Raw genomic sequence first — 9,916 nt, forward strand, 5'->3', positions numbered from 1 at the left:
AATTCAGACTTAAATTGAAGAAAGTAGGGAAAACCACTAGACCATTCAGGTATGACCTAAATCAAATCCCTTATGATTATACAGTGGAAGTGAGAAATAAATTTAAGGGACTAGATCTGATAGACAGAGTGCCTGATGAACTATGGATGGAGGTTCGTGACATTGTATAGGAGACAGGGATCAAGACCATCCCCATGGAAAAGAAATGCAAAAAAGCAAAATGGCTGTCTGGGGAGGCCTTACAAATAGCTGTGAAAAGAAGAGAAGTGAAAACCAAAGGAGAAAAGGAAAGATATAAGCATCTGAATACAGAGTTCCAAAGAATAGTAAGAAGAGATAAGAAAGCCTTCCTCAGCGATCAATGCAAAGAAATGGAGGAAAACAACAGAATGGGAAAGACTAGAGATCTCTTCAAGAAAATTAGAGATACCAAGGGAACATTTCATGCAAAGATGGGCTCGAAAAAGGACAGAAATGGTATGGACCTAGAAGCAGAAGATATTAAGAAGAGGTGTCAAGAATACACAGGAGAACTGTAGAAAAAAGATCTTCACAACCCAGATAATCATGATGGTATGATCATTCATCTAGAGCTAGACATCCTGGAATGTGAAGTCAAGTGGGTCTTAGGAAGCATCACTATGAACAAAGCTAGTGGAGGTGATGGAATTCCAGTTGAGCTATTTCAAATCCTGAAAGATCATGCTGTGAAAGTGCTGCACTCAATATACCAGCAAATTTGGAAAATTCAGCAATGGCCACAGGACTGGAAAAAGTCAGTTTTCATTCCAATCCCAAAGAAAGGCAATGCCAAAGAATGCTCAAACTACCGCACAATTGCACTCATCTCACATGCTAGTAAAGTAACGCTCAAAATTCTGCAAGCCAGGCTTCAGCAGCACGTGAACCATGAACTTCCTGATGTTCAAGCTGGTTTTGGAAAAGGCAGAGGAACCAGAGATCAAATTGCCAACATCTGATGGATCATGGAAAAAGCAAGAGAGTTCCAGAAAAACATCTATTTCTGCTTTATTGACTATGCCAAAGCCTTTGACTGTGTGGATCACAATAAACTGTGGAAAATTCTGAAAGAGATGGGAATACCAGACCACCTGACCTGCCTCTTGAGAAACCTATATGCAGGTCAGGAAGCAACAGTTAGAACTGGATATGGAACAACAGAATGGTTCCAAATAGGAAAAGGAGTACGTCAAGGCTGTATATTGTCACCCTACTCATTTAACTTCTATGCAGAGTACATCATAAGAAATGCTGGGCTGGAAGAAGCACAGGCTGAAACCAAGATTGTCGGGAGAAAAATCAATAACCTCAGATATGCAGATGACACCACCCTTATGGCAGAAAGTGAAGAAGACCTAAAGAGCCTCTTGATGAAAGTGAAAGAGGAGAGTGAAAAAATTGGCTTAAATCTCAACGTTCAGAAAACGAAGATCATGGCATCTGGCCCCATCACTTCATGGGAAATGGATGGGGAAACAGTGGAAACAGTGTCAGACTTTATTTCTGGGGGCTCCAAAATCAGTGCAGGTGGTGATTGCAGCCATGAAATTAAAAAATGCTTACTCCTTGGAAGAAAAGTTATGACCAACCTGATAGCATATTCAAAAGCAGAGATGTTACTTTACCAACAAAGATCTGTCTAGTCGGGGCTATGGTTTTTCCAATGGTCATGTATGGGTGTGAGAGTTGGACTGTGAAGAAGGCTGAGCGCTGAAGAATTGATGCTTTTGAACTGTGGTGCTGGAGAAGACTCTTGAGAGTCCCTTGGACTGCAAAGAGATCCAACCAGTCCAACCTAAAGGAGATCAGTTCTGGGTGTCATTGGAAGGACTGATGCTAAAGCTGAAACTCCAATACTTTGGTCACCTCATGCGAAGAGTTGACTCATTGGAAAAGACCCTTATGCTGGGAGGGATTGGGGGCAGGAGGAGAAGGGGACGACAGAGGATGAGATGGCTGGATGGCATCACCGACTCGAATGATGAGTTTGAGTGAACTCCGGGAGTTGGTGATAGGGAGGCCTGGCGTGCTGCAATTCATGTGGTCACAAAGAGTAGGACACGACTGAGCGACTGAACTCACTGACTGACTAAAACACAGTAGGGCTTCCCTGTTGGCTCAGTGGTAAAGAATCCGCCTGCCAATGCAGGAGTCACAGGAGATGTGAGTTCCATCTCTGGGTCAGGAAGATCCCCTGGAGGAGGAAATGGCAACCCATTCCAGTATTCTGGCCTGGGAAATCCCATAGACAGAGGAGCCTGGTAGGCTACAGTCCATGGGAATCACAAAAGAGTTGGATAAGACTTATTGACTAAACAACAAAATAACACAAGGTATGAGATACGGATATACATTTTTGTTAATGGAAAAGAAAGTAAATTTTTCTTAAAGTAGAACTGATTATTTCAGGATGGAAAGAAAGGAAAACAGAGAAATGGAGGACAAATTATGGCCATATCTGTATCTACAGAGAGATAGGGAGACTGAGCATGAGCACAGGAAATTTTACCCCATCTCTCATCAAAGTAAAATTAAATGGTTTTTAAAAATAACCTTAATATTAACAGTATATTTATATAAAACTAACACTTGATTTTTTTTTTTTTTTTTCATCTACTTAAAGGGCAAAGTTTTACTGGTCTGTTTCACTTATCTCTGAAGAGGTTGTGAAAGATTTTTCTTTATCTATTAAATAATCTGCCTATAAAATGGAAGTTCTATGCTTTGTCAAAATAATTTCCTGTGCTTTGTCATCTTAATCAAAACTTTGGTAACTTAAGAACACTGAATCTTCTCAATATTTAAAGAGTGAAGTTTTGTTAACAACTATGTAACCACCTGTATTAGCCTTTGAAACACTTTATTGTCACTTTATCAAATAGAAAATTAAGTATTGTTTATGAACAATTTGTGATCTTATTCAGTCAAGTGTCTGAACCTTTTGATATTTTTGACAAACTTCCCAAATTAAATTCTAAATCAAGTCTTTTTGACATTGAATTAATTTTAGGACTTCTCACAGGGCCTCTGGAACATCTCAAAAGATTTGTTCTCTCTCCTATTTTTTTTTTTTATTTTTGTTAAATTGAAGTATTATTGTTTTACAATGTTATGTTATTTTCTGGTGTATATCAAGGTGATTTAGTTATATATACTTTTTCATATTCTTTTCCATTATAGTTTATTATAAGCCATTATTTTGAATACAGTATTTTGTATCTGCTAATCCCAAATTTCTAATTTATCCCTCGCCTACCCCATTTCCCCTTTAGTAACCATAAATTTTCTTTCTACATCTGTGAGTCTGTTTCTGTTTTGTATACAAGTTCATTTATATTATTTTTTAGATTCCACATACAAGTGCTATCATATGATATTTGTTCTCTCTCTTTACAGAGAGATGCTGAATTAATTAAATTACATTTGTTTGATATGTTGGATTATATGAGAAGCATTGGCAATTAAATGATACTAAATCTTCTTAGATTATATAGATGTGACCACACATTATTTATGTTTGTTCCAGAAATTATATAAAATCTGATACATCTTGGTATGTTATCATTTTTATTTCTAATTATTATCTTGAAGTGTTGTGTGTCACAGAAATAAGCAAATTTCCTTATCAATTGCATTATAATGAACTCTCATGAGATCTTCAAACATGGCCATTTTAAAGTCTTTGTCATTTACAGATAGTTATTTTTTTACTTTCATGCTTTTGCAAATATGTTTCATCTTCAGAGCCATTCATGGAAAGGACACAAATAAGTACTCTAGAATACAGATTTCCAATAACTTTGATATCATAAAACTGAACTGAGTAGGAGTTTCCAGAATTAATAGAAAAGCTAGATTTAAGCAGAACAAGAATTAAAATGTGGGACTGAATGAACTGATGGGGATGATTATAATTTTTATGACTTTTTATTTGAAACATTGTTGATTTTTAAAACTTTTACTTTTCCAGATTTGAGGAAAACCCTCCCTATTTTCTCTTAAGCTATCAGCAAAAATGACATATTTATCTTTTTCTCCTTTCTTGATACCTCCCAAATTCAGAAATTCTCATTTTTTATTTTTATGCCAATATATTCATTTGCATAAATTCAATAAGAATTTGTTCTTCTAACAGGACAAAATTGGAAACCCTGGTTATATTATCAAGGCTTTGACCAGGATTTGAGAATTTGCATAGAATCAGATATAACCAGACAGCTTAAAGGGACTAAGGTTGATGTTATGAAGCCAATAAAACCCCTTGGAAATATTGGCCTACACTTGCTTACAACATTCCTAGCAACCGAATCAGGTGACTAAGGAAGGTCACTTCCTGAGAGGTGTGCTTAGGAATTCTATTTCAGTAACACACCTTTGTGGATTTTAGATTCTAGTGCTGTTACTTGTCTTTGAGGTTTCTTATTTGCCTGTAAACTGGACTGAATCCTGAATTCTTCTAGTTTCCTCTAATATCGGGCTATAAATCTCCAAGCTAATGTTTCCAATCTCTTACCATCTTGACTTGGAATCACTAAAATCAGACGCTGCCCCATTCCCGGAAAACCTGCAAACTGAATGTGAATGACTTTGTACAAACTTTAGAGAGATCACCACAACAGTTTGTGTGTAAGAGATCTTTGTGTCTGTTGCTGTGTTGGCTGCTCAGAAAGTTGACCTAAACATGTGATGACATCATTGTGAGACATTCAAGCTACAAAAGATGCTTTGACCCCAACATCTGGAAGCATTCTCTAGAAACCTTCTGGACTGACTGCTCTCAGAACTCAGACTGGGTTTTCAGTCTGCTGCAATCTTTAAACTTTGTTTTTCCTCTGTTTTTATAGAAATGCTGTATTAAATACCTGATTTCTCACACAATAAAGGCCTAATTTGGAGATCCCAAATACAAGACAGCCTCCTGAAGTACAACACAACCGTTTAACTGAATTGAACTATTCTCAAGACTGAGATTGGTTTAATGAGATACGAAGCAATGTATCAGTTTGGCTTCTGGCTTGTGAAATTTCTTAATTGAAGTTTAAAAGGCTGGACTGAAGCAGAGCAGAATTTGTCATCCTAAAACATGCCTCTTTAACATAAAGATTATTTTAAGCTTATTGTTGTTCAGTCGCTACGTGATGTCCAACTCTTTGTAATCCCATGAACTGCAGTATGCTAGGCTCCTCTGTCCTCCACTATCTCCTAGAGTTTGCTCAAATTCACATTCATTGAGTCTGTGATTCTATTTAACCATCTCCTCCTCTGCTGCCCTCTTCGCCTTTTGCCTTCAATCTTTCCCAGCATCAGGGTCTTTTCCAATGCGTCAGTTCTTCGCACCAGGTGGCCAAAGTATTGGAGCTTCAGCTTTCACATCAGTCCTTCCAATGAATATTCAGGGTTGATTTCCTTTAGGATTGACTGGTTTGATCTCTTTGGTGTCCAAGGAACTCTCAAGAGTCTTCACCAACACCACAATTCAAAAGCATCTATTCTTCATGGTTCAGCCTTCATTATTTTAGGCTGATTATTTAAAAAAAAAAAAAAAACAACAGCAGACAGAGGTAAAGCTCTGAGAACTGAGTAGAAGTATCCATTTTTGTAAGGGATATTTATATTTTTAAGGAAAATATCTCCATGTGTGAGAGTGTTTCCTTCTCTGTACCAGGAAGAGACAATGATTCTAAATCTCTGGAAATACTTTGCAATGAAGAAGGAAAGAATATAAATCTGCTGAACAACCTTACTCTTGTTTACTGTGCTTTTCCCAGTCACCTGCTATAGCTGACTCCCCACTCGCAACATCTTTAGTCTTTAGCTGAAGATAATATTTAACATGATTATTCTGACCATCTTAGGGAGTTCCTCAGTTTCCCTGGGTCTTTCTCATGAATACATGGAGATACACATGGGTTATACATTTATTTGACATCTTCCTGCTAATCTGTCTTATATCAGTTTAATTATTAGGCCAACCAAAGAAACTAGGAGGAAAGAAGGGGAAATCTTTTCACTCACATATAGCCCAGAAAGCATTAGTCCATCTCCATACTGGGTAATTAACTTGAATTATGAAATAATGGGTTGAGATGTTATTGGAGGGATAAAGAAATGGAGAGAAATTGAGCAGCACCTAACCAAGCCATGAGGAAGTATTAATCAGTCAGGCCTGGCAGCCAAGCAGGGAACAGAAACAGCAGAGTATTATATGAACACTGTAAGCACTGAGGTAATTCTCAGACAAACAGAGATTGGATTTGAGAAGGCTCAGCAAAAGGGAAAGAAAAAAAAAAAAAAAAAAGCTCCTGTTAACAAAATCAGTCATTCTCTCAAAAGGGAAAGTTTTTCTATGTATTGGTCATTAATGGTAGTCCAGGGCCAAAAGCTATGGATTTCAAGGAATGATAAATGCATCCATTGACCTTTCTTGACCTGCCTTTTTTGTTCTATGCTCTCATCTATCTTTTACTTCTCTGCCCCAGGTTAATTCAAGGCAATTTCAGCATTTGTATAATGTCTAAACATCTTCAGGCCAAGAAGTCAGAGGAAGAGAAGTCTCTGGAGATTTGTAAGGACAGACTCATCAAATGTCAGAGCCAGAAGCAGGTTTAGAGAGAAATCCTGACCCATCCGTTTGCTGCCCTGGGAGGGAAGAGTATAGCTGTTTGACCCCTGGTGTCTCAGCAGAGGCCAAATGTCATCCATTTCCACTTAGGGATGTCAAAGAGGTGAACACTCTGGGGTGATGCCTTATCCTCAGGATTAAACTTAAAAGCCTGGGATGTGGAATTAGGAAGTCCTGAGGTTTACAGTGGGAAATAGGGAATGGTTGGAGGAGATAAAGGCAGGGGAATGAGAGTAAGTTGGGCGAAACAATACAGTCTGGCTCCTGGGAACTTCAAAATAATCTTAGAGTCACTGCAGGCAAGTGTTCTGTGTGATCTGACCACCTCTCTGGGGACTGGATGACTGGGAACAGTGCTGGCAGGTGCTGATTCTCAGTTCTAGAGTTAGTGTGGCCCTTTCTCCAGAGAACCTGGAAAGCTGGGAAAGAGGGGGCAGGGATCCCAGGTCGCTTAGTGGCTCAGAAACCTTAAAGTGGGCTCTTAGAGAACTTCTAGTCCTAATGTATTTTTTAACAGATATGAAAACCTAAGCTTTAGAGGCAGAAGTTTGCCTGTTAAAGTATAATTTTAAAAAAGCTAAAATCATGTTTCTCACACATACATACAGATTTTTTTAAATATAAATTTATTTATTTTAATTGGAGGCTAACATACAGATGTTAAAAGAACAGGTTTCAAAGATTTTATTGAGCTCAAGATCGGTCCTGGGTGTTCTGTGGAAGGAATGATGCTAAAGCTGAAATTCTAGTACTTTGGCCACCTCATGCGAAGAGTTGACTCATTGGAAAAGACTCCGATGTTGGAGGGATTGGGGGCAGGAGGAGAAGGAGACGACAGAGGATGAGATGGCTGGATGGCATCACCGACTTGATGGACATGAGTCTGAGTGAACTCCGGGAGTTGGTGATGGACAGGGAGGCCTGGGGTGCTGCAATTCATGGGGTCGCAAAGAGTCAGACACGACTGAGTGACTGAACTGAACTGAACTGAACTGAACTAATTAATTAATGAGGGAAGCAGTAAGATTTAAAACTGGCCTCAAAAACATCTGAGAAGCTAGGTATATATATGCAATTTAATGGCTTGCTGAGTTACAAGCTATCCAAAAACTGGCTTATGTTTAACAGGATCATAAACTGTGAACATTCAGCCTGTTAGTTCCACTGGGAAGAAATTATTTGCATCTTTACTGAACAAAATTTTCCAAATGAGATTTTGCCTTATAGTGATATAAAGTCATCCAGTAAATTGAAAGTTAAGTCTGCACTGAAAGAATACCCAACAATTTCTTTTACCTATTTCCAAGTTTCAGATAATTTTAAAAACTTGTCCAAGATAACACTAGTATGCTGTAAGATAATATCTGATGTCAGATAATATTTGAAGTCTCATTATGCTCAACCCAGTATTTTGTCCTTGCCACAGGTGGACTATAGTCCATGGGGTCCCAAAAAGTTCCCATGACTGAACGACTAAGCACACCCAATCCAGAAAGACTCAAATGCACAAGAGCCAAATTGTGAAAGGAAGAAAGGACTGCTTCAGTTCAGTTCAGTTCAGTCACTCAGTCATGTCCGACTCTTTTCGACCTCATGAATCACAGCACGCCAGGCCTCCCTGTCCATCACCAACTCCCGGAGTTCACTCAGACTCACGTCCATCCAGTCAGTGATGCCATCCAGCCATCTCATCCTCTGTCATCCCCTTCTCCTCCTTCCCCCAATCCCTCTCAGCATCAGTGTCTTTTCCAATGAGTCAACTCTTTGCATGAGGTGGCCAAAGTACTGGAGTTTCAGCTTTAGCATCATTCCTTCCAAAGAAATCCCAGGGCTGATCTCCTTCAGAATGGACTGGTTGGATCTCCTTGCAGTCCAAGGAACTCTCAAGAGTCTTCTCCAACACCACAGTTCAAAAGCATCAATTCTTTGGTGCTCAGCTTTCTTCACAGTCCAACTCTCACATCCATACATGACCACAGGAAAAACCATAGCCTTGACTAGCCGGACCTTTGTTGGCAAAGTAATGTCTCTGCTTTTGAATATGTTATCTAGGTTAGTCATAACTTTCCTTCCAAGGAGTAAGCGTCTTTTAATTTCATGGCTGCAGTCACCATCTTCAGTGATTTTGAAGCCCAAAAAAATAAAGTCTGACACTGTTTCCCCATCTATTTCCCATGAAGTGATGGGACCAGATGCCATGATCTTCATTTTCTGAATGTTGAGCTTTAAGCCAACTTTTTCACTCTCCACTTTCACTTTCATCAAGAGGCTTTTTAGTTCCTCTTCACTTTCTGCCATAAGGGTGGTATCATCTGCATATCTGAGGTTATTGATATTTCTCCCGGCAATCTTGATTCCAGCTAGTGCTTCTTCCAGCCCAGCGTTTCCCGTGATGTAAAATGGTATATTCCCTACTCTGGTCTGCCTGGCCCATCCACTCACTTAGAGTGCTATTTATGAAACACTGACCTGTGAGGACTTCCCAGATGGTGCTAGTGGTAAAGAATCTGTCTGCCAATGCAGGAGATGTAAGAGACTTGGGTTAGATCCCTGGGTCTGGAAGATCCCCAGAGAAGGAAATGACAACTCACTCCAGTATTCTTGCCTGGAGAACCCCATGGAAAGAGGAGCCCAGTGGGCTACCGTCCATGGAGTCACGGGGAGTCGGACACGACTGAATTGACTTACCACTGACCTATGAAGAAGCCCAGACTGATTCCTTGTCCCTGTATTTCCCAAACTCAAGGTGTGATCTCAATCCTCTCTTTCCCTCCAGAGCCCTATAGGAGTCCTTAATCACCGTGCCTCAACCACCACACACACTCAGTCCTCAAGGACAGTCAAGACAGTCCTTGACTATGTCTAGGCTCCTTTTTTGCATATTCTTTATTGGAGCCTTCATTATGTGTTTCAGTGAGGCTCAATGACATCTTAGTGGAGATATCAACCAAAGAGATTTAAGACTGAAGGTACTCGCTTGCCATAGATGTCCGTTAATGTCCTTCCACTTCTTAAATTCAAGTATTCTGTAGTAGTTTATTTCCCAAAATGGGAGTGAGAACTTGCGTATAGAACCAGAAGGCCTCAGGCGGATTTGCAAATCTTGCATTGATTTTTTGGCTTTAAGAAAACTCTAATTTCTTGTCTCTTCATTAGAGTGAATGCTCATGTCCTTCATTTTGGGAAGGCTCTGGGGATAAGTGAGTTGCTATTTACCAAAAGATTTGGGAGCCTGAGACAAGTAACACCAAGCTGCTTACCAACAATGACAAG

The sequence above is a fragment of the Bos grunniens genome, chromosome 1 (assembly GCF_055505025.1).
Source record: "Bos grunniens cultivar Pamir isolate PY7600 chromosome 1, Bosgru_T2T1.0, whole genome shotgun sequence".
NCBI lineage: Eukaryota > Metazoa > Chordata > Mammalia > Artiodactyla > Bovidae > Bos > Bos grunniens.